Source organism: Pseudopodoces humilis, chromosome 2, assembly GCF_049639895.1.
Source record: "Pseudopodoces humilis isolate 2021_Gansu_Grassland_sample_001 chromosome 2, ASM4963989v1, whole genome shotgun sequence".
NCBI lineage: Eukaryota > Metazoa > Chordata > Aves > Passeriformes > Paridae > Pseudopodoces > Pseudopodoces humilis.
In genome coordinates this window covers 45,869,300-45,888,852 of record NC_142201.1, presented here as the reverse complement: position 1 = coordinate 45,888,852, position 19,553 = coordinate 45,869,300, and positions in this window count along the sequence as shown.

The following is a 19,553-nucleotide window of genomic DNA, read 5'->3' as shown; positions in this document are numbered from 1 at the left end:
TTCCTTTGCCATGCTCATAGGCATGTCTATACTTGCAACTCATAACTTTCCAGTTCTGGTGTGTATTATTCAAATTACACTCTCTTAAACACTGTCATCTAGAAAAACCTCTTTACACCTGTTGTGATTTCTGTCATGACAACTTATCACAATATATCTGCTCTATCTGCCTGTATCAACACTTTCATAACTATCCTCTGATAGGTTAAATGTATAAATATAAGCCTAAATGTGCATAAAATATAAAATATGAAGCTGTTTTCTTGTATATGTAACAGCAAATACAGAATTTAAAGCACACCAATCAAAGAGCAGAGGAACAAGAGTAACTGGCTTCAAGTATCATACAACTTGTTTAAGCTAGGATCAATAAGATTAGGCATGATGAGGGCCTTTTGAGTCATCTGGAAGAAACCTAATTAAGGCTTGACTTTAATTAAGCAATCCCTGGCTAACAAGTGTGTACTCAATTATATGCTTCTGTATTTCACTAAGCGGCACAGTGCTAGTGTACATGTGTTTGGCAGAGTAGACAAGGGTACTTTTAACCAAAAAGTTTTACCTAAGAAAATGTCAAATTTTGTGACTCATACTTTTATATGCCAAGAATAAAACAATTCTGATGAAAAGTAATTGGGAAATAACCCCACTGGAGCAGATCAAAGCAGACTAGCAGATACCAGTGAAGGACATAAAATGAGCATAAGATGGAATATTTTGGAATGTGTTACTTCTCCCATAGTCATCATCAGCTTCCTTCTGTGATTCCAGCACAGGAGGGTGGTAGTTGCTACCCCCACCACCCCCCCAGTAAAACAGCAAAACCAAAAAACATGACACAAAGGACTCCAGCCTATGGCCATAATCTATCTGGATGTTGCTGTCAGTATCAGTAATGTCAGCCCCCAGGGAGGGGGAGAAAATCTGCTCCAACCAACCCTAACCAGTCAAGGTTGCCCTGCCCTCCCTTCCAAGGGAAACCTGACCTGCCCTGCCTCATCCTGGAGTGGATGAGGGTACGTGGTCCTTTTAAGAATTCTCCAAAAGCAGGGTATTTAAAATTCTGCTGGTCATGCTTTGTCCTTTGCAATTTTCTTAAACTTCCCATTGTCTGGAGATCTTAATACTTTTGCTAAGCACTTCACCTTCAAAAATAAAAGAAAATAAAAAAGGCCATGGGAAGATTATGCAAGTTATTTCCCAATATAGATTATCTTAAAAAAAAAATCAGTGAATTTGCAGTAAGTTTTGGTATACACAAAATAACACCAGAGCTTCAAATGTGTAAGGGGGTATTACAGTTAAAACACCAAAGCATTTAACGAATCTTCTGCCTCTGAAATTCATACTCTCTGTAGGTCTTCTGACTTTGTGAAGCATTTATTGATGAAGGAAGTGAACATTTTATTCTCTGAAGTCTCACAAGATGAATTAGAGGTCTCATAACTGAAGTAAGACATCTTGGAGAATCACAAAGACCAAATAACTAGTATCGGTCCAAAGATGAATTTTGCTTCTCCTGGAGATTCTTTTAATAGTTATGCAATTTCAATGCCTCGAAGAGCCAAGAGAGTTTCTATGCATTTGTTCTCATCATAAAATCCCCTTTCTAAACCATGTCATTGGAGTCCTCATGAATATGCATAGGAAGTTAATGAGCAACCACACTGATTAAGAAATTTTAGTTTTAGACTTGGTTAAAGTTCCTTTATTTTCAAGTGCATACGATCAGTTATTAGAAAATTCATTCACTGAATGCATTTTCCAACTAGGATCGTTTTTTAAGGATGCAGAAAAAAACCTTTCAAATTTGTCTCTTGAAATATATGAAAATGTCTGCCAGTGTTTATGTTAGAAGACAGATCTTACAAAACAAGTCATAAGAAGATAAACTTTTCCTCTCCTAAACTCAGAGCATCATTTTACTGCTATGTTAAAATAATGTGTTGGTATTTTTGTTGCAAACTTCATATCAATTTTGAAAACGTCCTGAAGAAATATTATGTTTAATTACTGTGGTAGTTGGTAGTTTATAAATAGACATTGTGGGATTTTAAAGGCTTAAACTGATAAGAATTTAATGAAAGCTATTCATCTCTGCCTGAAGTAACACAGAATTTAATCACAGAATCACAGAATGGCTGAGGTTAGAATGAATTTCCAAGTACAGAGATTCCACAACATCCCTGGGCAAATTGTTCTGGTTTCCATTCACCTGTGTAGTATAAAAAAAGTGTTTCCTGATGCTCCAAGGGAACCTCCTTTACTGCAGTTTGTGCACACTTCTGATCCTGCCACTGCACAGTACAGAAAAAGATATGGCTCCCTCTTCTCTGCTGCTTATTCACCCTCACCTCCTGCTTAAGTATTTTAATTGAGAGATGTTTAGGTCTGTTAATAAATTATAAGTAATGTTTGATCTTTTTGGAATGATTGAGAGATTTATTTTTCTAATTGCTTTTATTAACCATGACTCTCACTACTTACTAACACATTTGCATTGACACTATCTTCTTTCTCTATTAGTTGAACAAGATTGCATGAAACAGTTTGATTTTTCTGATTTTTCCCAGAGCATCAGAGGTAAGGACCCTGTTAGGTGGAACATTTCTGGAAGTTTTCAGGGGACCCTGAAGCTTCTATTAGTTGTTTTTTGATTGGCAAGTTAATGATTGTAAATGGATAGATTTGCTCCTGATGAAATATGGACCCACCCCACTCCACTCCTTGATGGATTGGATCAAATGAGTAGTTCATATCCTTCAACATCAAGCATTCAGTGGTCCTGACATACCCTTATCCTGACTATGGGATTCAGGGAGGGTATTGGCCTGAGACTGGAGATCAGAATGGTGTCACTTATAGGAGTCATACCCTGTTCAGGACACTGAGTTATCAGGCGCTGGATAAAGTAAGCATTTTTTGTAGTATTGTGAGCACAAAGAGGAGATCAGCAAAGGTGAGAGCTGGAGTCACAAGGACGGTAGCTGTCATCAGACCCATTCGCACCCGTTGCTCAGTAGCTGGCTGTCTGTGCAAAAACTCAGTAGGACTCTCTCTTTATCCAGAGAGCTATGGCCTGTCCAAACTACTGGCCTAGGACCCCCACTCACTCTGCTGCCTGACACCACAGGCAGCCAACCCTCACACCAGCACCCCGCTGTTGGCACTTGCAGAACACACACACAGGGTTAGAGAGTGAGATCACAGAGAGAGTTAAAAGTTTTAATAAGATATAAGACAGGACAGACTGCAGTGATGAAGAACAGGGCTCTGCCAGAGAAGTGTACTGATTTGTTTACATGAAACCAGTCCCTTTATTCCTTTTTCTGTCTGCTTTCTACTCTCTTTGTTCCTTCCTGCTTCCCCTTCCTCTGCATTTCTTCTCAGGGATTTGTACAACTCTATCAATCCTAAACTCCTTCCATTCTGGGGTAACCCTGGTTTAACTGTCTTATGAGTTAAAACAGTGCAACAACTGTGGTCATCAATAAAACTGTTTTTGAAACCAAATATATTCCAACTTTTTCTGTGAGCTGTCATTTTCTACTTAAGATTTCTACAATTGCAGGACCAGATGTGAGTTTGGGCGAATAATAGACTGAAATATATGATATTGTCTCCAACTCTGGAAACTATACATGGAACAGCACACATAAAATCAATCTCCTGTTTGCATGTCTGGTTTTCAATTACAATGTCAGGATATAGACATCTTACCTTGTTGCAGGTAATAAAGATAATCTTATTTTCAGTAACTTATTCATTATACACAGGATGATAAGACGCATAATCTCTCTTGTTAGAAGAAAAAAGTGAATCTGTGTAGGTGGACGTATGTGTGTGAACGAGAATGCAGTCATCTCTCTTATTTAAATAATATTTATTATTATTTAAATAAATTTCTATATCAAAAAAATGTTTGTGTTTTCTTTCTTCAGACATCAAGAATTATGTGTCTTAAAAAGCAGCAAGAGTTTATTTTCTTTGAAGTAGTGGAGGTGGAGGGCTTTCGTTGTGGAGTTTCAGTATTTTTTCCTGCTAACTCTAATAGATCAAAGGTACATACTTACTTCATTCAACTAAACATCATTGCCCAGAGATATATAAAATGCTCTGACATATTCTGCCAGGCACCTAGCTGCCTTTCCAAAATACTACAGGTCCCTTATATCTGCAACCTTCTTCACAAGGCCTTGGGCAGAGCAAGGACTGGTAAAAAGGTACTTGTGTTCAGGTTACTCAACAGGGACATGATTTGTCTTGCAGTGGGGTGACTAGCTCCTCAGTTTTGACAGAGCTGAAGATAAGGACTGTGCATGTAAATTTTGACTGTTATAGGAGTTCTGGCACCTGGATCACTTATAAACACCTAAATCTGACTGTTTGAATCAAATCTAAGTCAAACCCTTAATACCGGAAACAAACGGACAGAAAAATACAAAAAATATGGAAAAAAAATGGGCTATAACAAAATGAGATGACTTGATACATCATCTTCCCTAATTCCACTGAGAGGACTTCTATGTAAGACTCAGTGTATCCTGCAGAAAAAATCAAAGGTGGAACTGCCTGAGGGTGAGCTTTTGTCATGTTCTTTAACTTAGTTGTTCTGGTTTTGGCAATGTAAATAAGTTTCCTTCAGTTTATAGAGTTCCTTCTGAACATGTAATTTTCAAGCAAACATAGTTTTAAAGTACTAAAGAAGCTGGTCACTGATTCAAACTATAAGGAAAATGTGCTCTTTTTTCTCTTCCAATTTGAGTGTTTCCCACGTCTTTTGAACTTACAAAATTTTTTTGGTGTCCAAAAGAACAAAAAAATCAGCTAATCTATTTTCAGGTTTTAAGAGGTAGATTTGGACTCTGTTTGATATATTTTATAAAACAAAGATATAATATTTTGCTATTTGAGACAGAGAAAAATAAAGTGCACTGTTTTATTTCTTTAACCTATATTGAATACCTCTCTTGAAATCAATCAATCCCTTAGCTGATGAAAAGAACTATAGCATGTCTAGTTCAGGCTTTATTTAACCCAGTACGGGTATATCCCTTATTATGTCATACTTTTATCTTATAAAATACAATATATAAGCAATAATCTAATTTTATTTAGATGGAGTAAACCCTTGGTTTTTACTTATTTTACTTATTTTACTTGGTTTTTACATATTGATACAAGATTTCATTTTTCCATGTTAAAAATTTTTGTGAATATGTGTAGCTAAAATATGTGACATGTGGGTAGTAATCAATTCAAATATCTGGTTATCTGCTAGAAGGTAAATCTAATCTGAACACACAGTGTGAATGCTCCTTGAAAAATTCCTGGATTTATAAAATGGAAAAAAGTTTTATGGAAAATCTATTTTTTTTTGTTTGTTTGTTGTTTGTGAGTTTCTTTGGGTTTTTTTGTGGGGTTTTTTGTTTGTTTGTTTGTTGAGGTTTTGTTTTTGTTTTTGTTTTTGTTCATTTTTTGGGGAGTTTGTTTGTTTGTGTGTGGGTTTTTAGATCATCAGAGGCAAATTATTGAATTTCTCAAGCTGGAAGTTAATATGGGTAAAGGTAATTACAAAAAAAGGCAAATAAGTTTTACTAGGCAGGAAAAAGAAGGTGAGAGAACAAAATAAGACAAAATAATTACTAGCAAAATATCCTACTGCTGAGGAAAGCTATGAGGCATAATGACATAACATAATGGCTTTATAATAAGCTCTGGAATGACTTTAAAATGTTTTAAAAAGGAATCATACAACACTGAAAGTAAAGACATGACTGAATATTACTATAAAGGAATAGATTAAGCATGTAAGGATTTTATAAGAAAGATATAATCATGAAATCAGTTCCAGCTATGCAGAGACATTAAAAAAAAATTAAAAAAAAGAAATAAAAAGTTTTATAAGTGTTTTTCAGAATACATAGAAGGTACTGAAAAGATTTCAGTTCATAGAAAGATGGGAGGGATGGAAGAGAAGGACAGATTGTGTACTGTGTAAGAGATCACTTTGAGCAAATGGGGGTTATCTGTGACATTTCTGGACTGTATCAAATGTATATTCTTGATAGGTGTCAAGTATGACAATAAGTATTGCTGCCTTTTTGGAGTCACTGCTTGCAAATAGCCAAGAACTCTTTGGAGATGAGTCTGTAAGCAGAAACTTTGGCTGCAGTAGCCCTACATTTTTTGAGATAAGAGCCTGAAGGGCATGAGAAAGACAAGTAAAGTAATAAAGGTCTCTGACTTCAGAAGAGCAGACTTCAGCTTCAGGTTCTTCAAAGAACCATTAGGAATAGTCTAAATGGAGCTTGTCTTCAGGCACAAAAAGAACCTCAGAAGTTGAGATTTTCAGGACATCATTCTGAAAGCACAGGTGTGATATATCCCCATGGCATGCCAAGAAACCAGATGCATTGGGCTTGTGTGGAAGGGTTTGGTAGTTGGGGGATGACAGGTGTGCCTTCTGTGAGAACCTGATAGAAGCTTTCCCCATGTCTGATGTGGATGTTCCACTGCTGAAGTAGGTTGTCACCCTGTGGGAAGCCCATTCTAGAGCAGGCTGCTGACAGGACATGTCACAGTCTGCCCCTGAAGGACAGCACCCCATGGAAAGTTCCCATGCTGAAGAAGCATGTGAAGAAATGTAGCCTGTGGGAAGGTCATGGAGGACACTGTGAAGAAGGTCATGGAGGACACTCTCCTGTGGGAGAAATTCCACATTGAAGCAGGGGACAGAATGTGAGGAGGAAGGAATTGCAGAAACATGTGATTAAATGACTAGAATTCATCTTCCCACCACGCTGCTTGGGGAGAGACATAGGTATAGAAATCGGGAATGAAATTGAGCCTGGGAAGGAGGGTTGAGCTAGGTGAAAGTATTTTAAGATTTTTTTTTTTCTTGCCCTACTCTGACTTGACTGGAAAAAAACCATATTAATTTCCCTGAGGTGAGTCTGGTTTGAGTAATTTGTGATTGATATCTCTCTGTCCTTTTAAACCAAAATCCACAATCCAAAAGTCTTCATTATACTTCACCTCGTGTGTCCAGCTGAAGAGATGTAGTGATAGAGCAGCTTGGTGGGCAGCTGGCACTCAGCCAAGCCCAAATTAAGCTTAAAAACCTCCCCATCCCCCAGATTTATATGCTAAGTATGATGTCACACAGTATGAAACATCACTTGGGTCAGGTGGCTAGCTGTTCTGGCTGTGTCCCCTCCCACCTTCTTGTGTACTCCCAGCCTATTCTCTGGTGGAACTGTGTGAGAAGCATAAAAGGCCTTGACTCTGTGTAAGCACTGCTCAGCAATAACCAAACCATCCCTACATCGTGAACACGGTTTCCAGCACAAATCCAAAACTTGACCCCATACCAGCTACTATGAAGAAAATTAACTTTATCCCAGACAATTCTTCACTAAGAGTCAGCTCCTGTGTCATACCCAAAAGTGCTGTAAAATTTAGCAGTTGCATCTGTGTGACAACTCAGTCAAGCTTTCAACATTCTCCATAGTCTCCATAAATAAAAAGAAGAGCATGCTCCCAGTAATTGGTCCATGAGATCTTCAGATTAAATAGACAGTTACTGCTTTCTTCCCTTCACCATGCTACATAACACACATTTATATGGATAAAGCCCATATTTGAACATTGCTAATTTTAATATTTATTAGAGTAAATAGATTAGGATTGAAGACTAGTTACTGGAATTGGAAGGACACTATGCAGAAGTTGAGGGAACATGGCTCTGTTTTCTCAATTAACAGAAGTCCCTGAATCTTGAGTGCTTATCAAGGACAAAGGAAAAACAAAGGAGTGAATAACAATAGGGTTTGAGTCTTTTTTGAGAAACATGAAGAGTTAGAAATGAATAATAAAATAGTCAAAAAAAAGCTCTGTTAAGTAAATGCCATTTATTTCTGTGATAGGATACCTAGTAGATAAAGAGAAAATTGCAAATTACATACTTGGAGTCTTTTTTGTTGACATGATGATTTCTGCATCATATTTGGATTGCTACCTTTGCATTAAATGAATAACACCTATTCAGTTAGTATATGATGAGCTATAGTTAAGCTATCATTCCTAAGCCATCTTGACAAATTTTACCTTTACTGTCAGTTTAGTAGAATTAGTTCACAGCATCAGGCTTTTAGTCTTGCACAACTGTAATTTGTTGTAAGAAAAATCATCAGTCAAAAACCTCCCATTAAATGAAACACAGCATCCACTTTACATTAAGACTGAACCAGACTAATTGGTAGTTTTTGAATGCGAGATATATGTTAATTCCATTATAAAAAGATTAAAGACCTTTCCCCTCCCCCCGAAAAAAACCAAAACCCCCACACCACAAAAAAATACCAACAAAAAAAAACACAACAAAAAAAGGAGAAATACCACAAAAACCAAAGAAGTCCCCCCTAAGAACTAGTAGTAGAATATGAAGACAAAAGAGCATGATGTATGTCAATTATAACTAGTCAAAACTGTATCATCAGGAAGTCTGATTTCTTGAAAATTATTTGGAACAAAGAAAGAAAATTACTCAGGGGTGTGGGAAATGGAAAAATAAAAACTCTCACAGATGCTGAAGGGTTTAATCTACAGCCTTGGAAGGAGCTTGAGTAATATAATGATAAAGGTACACAGATATTAAGTAAAGAAATTATAAACTTATGTTCCTATAGTTGCAAGTAAGAATATGCCTTAATAAAAAACTATATTAATTACGATGGTGAAGGGTTTTAAGCTGCAGTAGCGTAATTTACAGAGTAAGCTAATCTAGAGGTTATAATAAGAAGCATATGTGTCGGTGAGCTAACAGTCTGTTGGATAAAAGGCAGACACAGTGTGGGAGAACTTAGCAAAGGTGATAGATAATTAAGTAAAAACAAACTCCGTGTCAGCTCTCTGTTGGACCAAAATGTTATATATTGCTGTGTAATCAAGAAACTCATGACTTCCTTTGAGCTATGGCTGACTTGTTGCTCCTCAAAATCTCAGGCCTTTGAGACTGATGCCTTATCTGATATATTTGAGCAATAAATCAAATTAATAGCACCAGCAATCCCATCCCTCATTATTTGCAGCCCAACACAGGGCTTTAAACTTTAAAGAAGGACAAGTTCTGTGCCAACCATTGGATGAAGAGAACCTTACCAAGTCTTTCTCTTCAGAAATGCTTGACGAGTAATGATTCTACAAATAACTCTGAAATCTTCAAGTATAACCACCTAAGTCTGCATTTGCTATCAAACATGCAATCACTCAAGTCACACATTTATCACTTCTTCAAGAAGCCCCTTCTACTTTTACAAAGCAAAGTTATTTGCAAAGTACTCTACTTTGTGTCCTTTACCACTACCATAGGACATTAAAAAAATTAAAAATTAAAAGGAATTTACACAGTATATTTTTGATCCTATTATTTGGGTTACATTGTTTAGTGTTACTGTTCATCATTTCTTTGGCATTCTTTATATTTCTAGATAAGAAATAGATAGGAAATTACATAGATGAGAAATTACAAGATAAGAATCTTACTCATGACTTCTTAATAATTGACAGAAAATAGTTTATTTTATCAGTTTGCTCCAGAGGTGTCCATCTGTCAATCTGGCACTGTAGAAAAGTGGGGTTATTTCGCATACTCTATGGCATATTAGAGAACACTAGAAATATACATAAAGGCTACTGAACTGAGTCTTTAATTTTCACATCTTAAAGCAGACACTGCATCTGGTCCACTGAAAACATCTCTAGACTCTATTAAATGTCCTGTAAATACATTTGAAATAACCATTTGAATTTCCTTTGTGATGAGATATTGGTATTTTAAAGCTATTTAATTGAATCTGAAGACACATATCTCAATTGAGTCAAGTGGCTTTTACTCCAGAAATTATTGTTGCAAGCATTTAGGACAGGCTACAGTTGCTTAAACATGGGCATCTATTCTCACTTCATGTGCTCTAAGGCACTTTATAGTTACAATACTGGACCAAGGGGACACTCACATGCTTCTTGAGCAGCGGTTGGAGACCATGCAGAACAATGGAGATTATGCTCAAATTGCACAACTTGGCTGTATTTTGGAGACCGGAATTCATTAATAAAGATAAATTAATTTCAGCCAAACTGCTTTAATATTACAGCCCAAATTTAATGAATCCATACTTAACATTCCCCCAGGTTGTATACTAAATAACAAGCCAATTTTTGTTAATGTTTGATATGTTTGAAGACTGAACAATAAGACTTTGATACACGTGAATTTGAAAAGTGGTAGTTAATGAACCACTGAGGGCTGTGAGTGTAGTTAATGAACCACTGAGGGCTGTGAGTGATGTATGTTCTTCAGTACCTTTATGGAGGTGGCTATGAAGGTGATGATTTAAGCTCCTTTGACTTTAACCTGAAAGAGAGGACATGCAATTACTTTCTTGCCATCTCGCCTTTACTGCAAAGGTCCAGCTTTAGAGATGACATCTTCCCAAACCACCTTTCAGGTGTAACTGGCTGTTTAAGCTGCTGTGGTAAGTAGGGGATCAGGAAAGTGACCTTAATTTCTGAAGCAGCAAGGAGAGATACCACAACATCCTCTGATGCAGAAAAGAAAATTGTCTCAGGGATGTATCCAGCTGTGAATGACAAATTAATTTAATCGTAAATAAAGTGTGAGTTACAGTGACATGGAGACAGTAGGGTGAATGGAAAGATATTTCAGAGGTGTATGCATCCTCTGTACAAAGAACAACAGAAGGCATATTAAATCATAACTCGGCAATGCAGAAAGTACACTCTTCATTTTCACAGTAAATATGTCTCCTTTTTGTTCCAAGCTTAGGAAGTATATAAAACCTGGAGGAACTTGTGCTGTTGAAAGGTGACCCCGGACTTCATGGCTGTTTTTCTTCAAAAATATGCTAGTCAGTATCTGTGATCAGTTCTGATATACCAAAATGAAATCATGATAAATTCTGCATTCATTTTCTTAGTATGTTCTTACTATGTTCTGAGACATTACTGTTGCTGAACTTTATTAAAGAAAACTTTTTTAAATTATCCTCAGCTTTTTAGTGTTATTTTTATTTTATAGCTTTTAAGTTAAAAAGAAATAAGATGTATTGACAGACAGTCATGTTAATAATTTGCTTATAGTGAGTTTTTTGTAGAGTACTTCTTGAGCTGTACATCCTTCAGTGTGATCAAGAATTTTCATTATTAATTATGCCTTGTAAATCTGAGATATTACACATGTATATATTGATGTAGCGTTTTTAATGTATACACTTTCTTTAAGAATGCTTATATTTTATAGTGGAAATATGATTGTATTCTGCTTACTCTAAAGTATTCAGGAGCCAAAAATGCTGACACTTGTTGTATTTTCTAATCCTTCTATTACAGCTATTATTTTGTGATAGTATTTTCATCTTAAATTATTTTCAAAAACATCTGTTTAGATTTTGAAAGAAATTCAAATAGCAGATTTTGTTTGATTTTTTTCCTTAGGTTTTTTAATACCCACAGAAAAATATTGGTCTTTCTGTTGCCAGTAGGAATTCGTATTGTAATTGTTAGCCATTATGATGTCTGCTTAGGAGGGGTAAGCTGTATAAGCCCTTTTTTAGTAAAGAAAACCATCAAGATTGTACTTTTTCCTTTTTTTTTAATCATGCAAGAAAATTCCAGTAAAATAAAACAAATTCTAAATTTAGTACTTGCTCAGTTTTACAAATGGGGTCTGCTTAGGATATAAGACAGAGGGTCTACTGCAATCTTGAGCTATGTCCATGACAAAAAAATCCCCTTTGGTTTTTTTGGGTTTCTTTTAAACAATCATATGTATTACATGCAGATGTGTCATGTATACAAAATAACTTTTTCTGCCTTCTAGGCACCATACCTATTTCCTCCTTAGGCAGTGCAAACTAACAACAACAAAAAATTCGTAAAAGAACTTTTCATAGCAAGAAAAAACATGGCCAATGCTCTTGGACCTCATCTGTGAAGCTTTGTTACCTGCATGGATTTGTTCAGGTTTGAATTTTAAACCTCTTTCACCTTGACGTAACTGATAGGCAATTGTAAAAAGTTAAAAGCTTTAAATTACAGTCTCAGCATTATACAAATATTTGTCCTAGTGGTATATTCTAGACTTTTTTTCACAGGGTTGAAAAAAATGCTCACTTTGGCAATAAATACAGTTTTAAAAGTGGGACTGAGGCTACTGCTTCAGCTATTCAATATTTTGCATCTGTGAGCTTCCTGCTAAGTAAAACACTGAAGTTGTTGTGACAGAAAGTTGTTTTGCTGATTTTGGAAATTAGTGTATTTTGTAAAGATTATTTTAACACTAAGCAACATCGTTTTGCATATTCTGCAAGCTGGGTAAACTCAATTTCTCTTCCAAGTACACTGTCACACCAGTGGTTATTACAACACAGCTGGCATGGGTTGATCTCAGTGGTATTCCACTTAGTGTGTCTTTCAAAACTGCATTATTTTATTTAAGAGGAATATTCTTGGTAACAAGATACATGCATATGTTGTTTGCACTTTTACCAGTGCATGGTATGCAAATTTTGAAGATATGAATTTACATCACTAACTGGGCTAAGAAATATTTTATCATAGTAAATATGAACGCATCAGCATTTCACAGAATCATAGAGTGACTTGGGGTGGAAGCCATCTTAAAAAGCTTCTCATTCCAAGCCCACTCCCATAAGCAGGGATGCCATCCACTAGACCAGGTTGCCCAGAGCTCCACCCATACTGCCCCCAAACACTTCTAGAGAGAGGGCATCCACAGCCTCTCTGGGAAACCTGTTCCAGGGCCTCACTATCCTGTGAATAAGGAATTTCTTCCAAACTTTTCATCTAAATCTCTCTTCTTTTACTTTAAAACTGAGATTATGTAATTTTTTAAATATACTCTGAAAGGTAAAGTTCTCTGTAGTTCTCTTAGCTTGGTAGCAATGCAAAAGTTTATGCCCACCAGAGTTTTGGTTTTAACTTTTGAAAAAAAGCCAAATAAAAAGGAAAATTGGTTGCTTTTTTTTTTCTCTGTTGGACTTCATGAGCAAAGTAGAAAAATGCAGATGATATTATATATTCTAAATAGCTCTAGGCCAGTCAAACCAAATTGTTGCATCAGATAATCCACTTATCATGTGAAAAGCAGAACAAAATGCAGATTTTCCTTTAATATAAATCTAAAGAAGTACAAAGATGTTGTTAAAGAGCAACATCTAAATGATTTTCTATTTTCTGAAAAATGTGTCACAGCACTTCTGGACTGTGTTATTTTCAAAGTAGCACATAGACAGAGAAGTTAATATTTTCAATGTCTTATGCAGTGGCTTTGAGTACTTTTAGCTGAAATTAAATTATGCCTCTATATATTAATTACATTTTTGCAGAATTCTAACAGGACTCAATCAGTGCATAATGGATGGATGAATAATTGCAAACACCTTTGCTATGTGTTTTTTAAAATGCTGCTTTGAAAAACCCCCTTTCTAAAATGTGACATTTCTCCTCCATGGAAGCAAGCTGGCATGAGTATGATGACCTTGAGAGGTATTCTGGGGTATCTTCTTTAAATAATTATTAAGCAATATTTTTTATACTGTTCATTAATTTTATGGCTGTCCCTTTAGATAATCAAGATATTAGAAATACACTAATATTAGAATAGAATAGAATAGAATAGAATAGAATAGAATAGAATAGAATAGAATAGAATAGAATAGAATAGAATAGAATAGAATAGAATTTTAGTTGGAAGGGACCTAAAATAAGCCAATTCTCTGACCACATGACTGCTGAATATAGCTTAAAGCATGTTGTTAAAGGCTTTGTCTTAAACACTGACAAGTTCGGGACATCTATCACCTCTCTATGAAGCCTGTTCAGTCATATCTGAATATCTGAATGTCTCCTGGTGCATCTGTGAACCATTCCCAAGTGTCTTTTCACTAGATACGAGGGAGAAGAGATCAGCACCTCCCCATCCACTTCTCATCCTCTGGAAGCTGTAGAAAGCAATATGACCCTTCAGCATTCTTTTCTCCAAACTAGACAAACCCATAGTCCCCAACTGCTCCTCATGGCACATTACTTCTAACTCTTTTACCAGCTTTGTTGCCCTACTCTGGATTCATTCAGGGACCTTAGCATCCTTCCTAAATTGTGGGAGTGCACCAATGCTGAGTTCAACAGGATAATTGTTGTAATAGAAAATTTTATGTCTTTGTAACTTTCAGACATTTAAAAAAAAAAACCCCAAACAACTCTCTAAGGCTTACCACAATTATAGTTGATGGATATTTAATCTTCTATACAAATTTCATCAATGTTCCTTGTTGTCTGCAGCTAAAATCCATTTTCCTTCATTTTCCCTATTCTTTTAATAACATGGGACAAACTGTGGTGACTATTATGAATAAATAGAGCCTGTATTGCTCCTGCTAGCCTCAAAAGCTCAAACAGGTTTCTTGCACCTGAGCACAATATGGAAAGAAAAACATGATATTTGGAAAATTGACAATTTTAGTAAAATATTAAGATGGTTTAATTTGAAATAATGTAGTCTGCTGTTCTTGGTGCACATTTAAAGCAAATTATATTCCATAGAGCATATTTTCCTTGTTATTTGGGCATCACATTGGAATTTTTCGCTTTTCGTAGATGACAGATTTCAACAGGAAACCTTTTCAGTAAGAATACTTTAAAAAAAGAAGAAAACTGTGTCTGCAGAAAATTCAACTAAAGACAGACATTTAATGCATAACACCAGGGTTTTTAATTGTAGCACAGTCTGTAATGCACGTACACTACTCCCTGATGTTGAAGCCAAATGATAACCTGCCATGCTAATGCTATAACTCCATTTGGCAAAAAAACCCTTTCCCTGCCACTTGCTCACTCCTTCCCAGTGGGATGGGGGGGAGAATCTGAAGGGTAAAAGTGTAAAAAACTTAATGAGTTGAGATAAAAACAGTTCTATAGGAAAAGCAAAAGCCATGCAGGCAAGAAAAACAAAACAAAACAAGGAATTAATTTGCTACTGCAAATCATCAGGCAGCTGTTCAGCCCTCCCCAGGAGAGCTGGGCTCCTTCACACATTAACAGTGACTTGGGAAGACAAAACTACTCAACTCCAAATGTCCTACTTGAAGAAGCTTTATATATGGTTATATGAAGCACAGGTTCTTGGGACTACACAGGCAAGAAAACAAACTTCCCCTGATTTACACTAAGGATACATGGGGGGCAGGGGAGATGATATGTAAATATTTCATACTGCACCTTTCTTTGCAGTATTGGAGATATTAATTAGCAAGTTCTTTTCATACTGACATACATCTCTGTGAAACACGGGGACCATTCTCATCCAGTCAAACTTTCTGTTTTTTCTTTGCATCCAGTTTTAGCTGCCTATGTAGAATAAAATGTGGGCTAATTTTAGCTCCCAAATATCTAGCACATAAAATAGAGGCATTTTTAATCTGTAGTTTTCCTTCCTCATGTTCTTTTCTCGTGACTCATATGCCCTCTAATGTTTGAAGTACCACAATAAACAAATATTACGCAGTTACTCTTTTCTCTATCAAAGCCACAGTTGGTGTAGTTCTCATTCCTCAAAGAACACACAAAAAGAAGTGCATTCCCAGCATCTTCCACAGATCCTGTTGGTAACTGCACATACAAGAAAACAGCTGTTTTTTCTCTCTCTGTGAAGGTGGTCAAACACTGGAACAGATTTCATAGAAATACTTCAGTCTCTGTCTTTAGATATATTCAAAATTCTTTTGGTTATAGCTCTATATGATCCTCCTTAAGCAGGGATTTTGAACTATGTGATCATTTCCAACTTCAGACACTCTATCTTTCTGGGATTCTGTAAACATAGATGTCCTGTTTATGTCCCTAGGATATATCAGATATGTGCCTGTTTAATTGTCTCCTGTGCTCTGCTCTGCATGTGCACGGATGGGGTTTTTTGTTTTGTTTTTTCTTTTTTTTATATTTTCACCGCAAGATCAGTCTAAAGTTTTCACAGATTTCTGCCTCTGGTTCTCTTACACAGTGAAAGATATCATCTCTATATTCTTATTGACTACTATGAAAATGTCAGCTGTAACTTCATATATGCTCAGCTTAAGACTTCCTAATGAAACTTTTTTATAATAGCCAGACACACCTTTTTTTAAGAATTACTGGGGGTTTTTTTGGGTTTTTTTCCTCTTTTTATTTTTCAATTCATTCTCTAAAATAAAACGCAGAGGTGGTGATTTTGTGGTTCTTACTTTAGAAAATGAAATTTAGAAAGATGGTTTGTAACATTGCTCCTATTTTATTTCCTTCATTGTCCTACAGATAAGGATTTAAGTTCATTTTAGGCAGTGGTTTTATTCCTTTTACATGCAAACCTGTGTTTGAGGCCATTATCCTTCTTTGTTTCACGTGTTGTGAATCTGAAGTTTTGATATAGAAATTTCTTGTTCATACTGTTGAGTAACTGTAACAATGTGGAACAGATTTTTCCTTCACTTGCAGGCTCATTAAAAATTTAGGGTTTAGAGTTTTTATTTTATAAATATTAGTGCAGATGCCTGTGTTTATACACACACACACACGCTGCTCTCTGAAACCCATCAGCATTGTAACACAATACGTAATTTTGTGTGCAAACAGATTTGATAACAATCAACCCTGCTACGTACACAAGCAAGAAAGCAGACAGCATGAAGTCATATTCATACACATCAGTGTCTTATACTGTGTGCTATGTGGTAAGGCTCTAAAAAGGCCTGTGACACATAACCAGAGTACCAGCTACAAGTGTGAGAGTTATAAATGGCACTAGGCACCTCTGTGGGGAAAACTGATTTCAGTTCACATTTTCTGAATGAAAAAAAAATCAATAAAAATGTTGGTCCACTTTATGCTTGCTATTTAATTAAAAATATCTCATGTTCAGTAAGCTGTTATCTCCTAGGCAAGATTCCAAAGAAGTACTTGGAGCCACAGACGAGCTTTCTTACTGGAGACGCTCTTCAGGTGGTCTTAAGACATCTACAATACAATTCAGTGGCTTAGACAGAGTTTTCTGCTGTCATTTGAAAGGTCCTGTGTTATCCAGCAAGGGACTTGCTCATTATAAAATAGTTCCAAATTGTCCCAGATCTGTCTGGAATAGCAGTTGGAGACCAAGTGAAATACCCTTGGGTGTTTTTGATGATACTGCAAACCTATGCTTAAGGAAGCTCAGTTTTGTCCTTTGTCCCCAAGCGGCAATTATAACAAGTACCCAGAGAGAGGGATTGAGTTCACCCAAAGAAGTTAGTTAAGTGTTTGAAATAAATAAGATTAATGTCATCATTAATACATTTCTCATGGAAATGTATATGCTCCCAAGAAGAGTACAGTATCATTTCCAACAATATTGTTTGCCTAAAAATAGAAGGTATATGAAGAATTGAAGGTATGTATCATAGACAGATTCATAAAAATATGTATTTGCAACATAGGTATAATCTGTCACGTACAATGATATACTGACTCTTTGATTTTCCCTTCTTTTACCACACAAAACACTTCAGTTTTGGCCTTCTTTTCAATGGAACTCATCACAGCTATGAAGGGCTTAGTTCAGTTACCTAATACCTGTGAGATTTCTAAGGGTATCAAGGCATCCATAAAAGACTCATTTATATTACAAAAGATCTGCAAGCAACCTACGCTCTTCTGGACCAAGAAATCCATAATGCAGTAGATGTCTATATGCTGAGAACTGAATCAGTCCTAATTTTCTTATAATGATCTTTATATTAATAAATTTATTAATTTATTAATAAATATTAATTTTAAAAATGCTTGGGGTTTCTCAGTGTTTAAGAAAAAGGACCAAAATTATAGTAATTTACTTCTGATGTTCTTAATTAGCAGTTTATTTCATGAAACAGTTCCAAGGTAAAAAAGAACTTCTGAAAAATGCAACGTCTTTTGTTGTTCCAATCAGAATTCCATTGTAGTCACAGCTTCTACAAACTATTTTATTCTAATATCTATAGGGGAAAACAGCATAGTGGTTTACTGGAAAATAGTTCTCACCTAAAAAGTTGAAAGTTTCACAGCTTCCAGTGGTTTAAAGTGAGCATAATCCTTCCAGAGAAGAAGTATACAGTATTTGAAACAGTGAGTATGATAGTATTCCCTGAAAATAGACAATATTGGAATGGATGGATTTATTTAAGTGTGTTTAGGAAAATAACTTGCTGTTTCTGCATGTCAAATATTGTAAATGTACACTTTATCCATTTAAAAAGTCATTTGATCACTTAATACTAGTGATAGAATTTCCAAAGGTAGTCAAGGAAATAGAGAATATTCGACATATGTGGCTATAATAGTGTGGTAAAACTGGTCAATACAGTCAGGATACACCAAATTTTGACATTGACATTAGGCAAGGTCATTTCCAACCATTAATATTCCCGAGGTTTTTTTCTGTTTAATTTTCAGTGACTCTGTTTTAAACAAATATATTTCCAGAGATCTATATTGCAATCAAGCTACCTAAATCCCTCAAAAATCTATCAGCTAACTTCCTCTGGTGACCTACTATTAAAGTAGAATGAAGATTGATGGTTTACAGAAAAAAAAATTATCAAACTTACTCTATTACAATTTTGGACACGGAGATGGAGCCACAAATAAAATTTAAAGCTAAAGCTAAAATGAATCAAGGAATTGTGATGCTTGGTAATGTATTTATTGACTAGAAGTTAGAAAATTCATTGCAAGAATGGAATTCACAGTACTGAATTAGGCTTTTAAAATTTTGTATAGATTACATGTGAGAATTACAAATAAGCTTTGTAAGCCAATGGGAAATGTTGGAAGAAAATATGTCTGAAAGTATATCACTCTTTGGTTTAGGCACCTCGCTTGTGGTTGCACTTAGTGGCTGGTGCAAATCATGTATTTTCTGTAGGAAACAAGTCCCAAACACAATGCCAATCACAGTCTGGGAGGTAGTAAAATTTGTTATTAATGGACTGCTCCAGCTTGGGTCCCCCATAGGGTCACAGGTCCTGCCAGGAAGCCATGGAGTCATCCATGATCTGTAGGCAGATGTTTGCTCCACCGTGATGCTCCATGGACTACAGAGAGACAAACTGCACTAGCCAGAATGGTCATCTCCATGGGCTGAAAAGGAATCTATTCCAGCATCTGAAACACCTCCTCTCCCTTCTCCTTCACCGGCTCTAGCGTCTTCAGAATTGTATCTCACATTTTGTTTCTCCTGTCTCTTCCAGCTGCTGCACAGCCTTTTTTTGCCTTTTCTTAAATTTATTGTTTAAGAGGTACCACCAGCATCACTGAGGGGCTCAGATTTGGTCAGCCCTAAGTTCAACTTGGAGATGGTTGAAGCTTACTCTGTCCTACATATGAACAGCTTCTGCTGTCTTCCAGCTTCCATACACTCCTGCAGGAAAAAATATCAGATGAGAGAAAATCTATCTTTGTGGCCT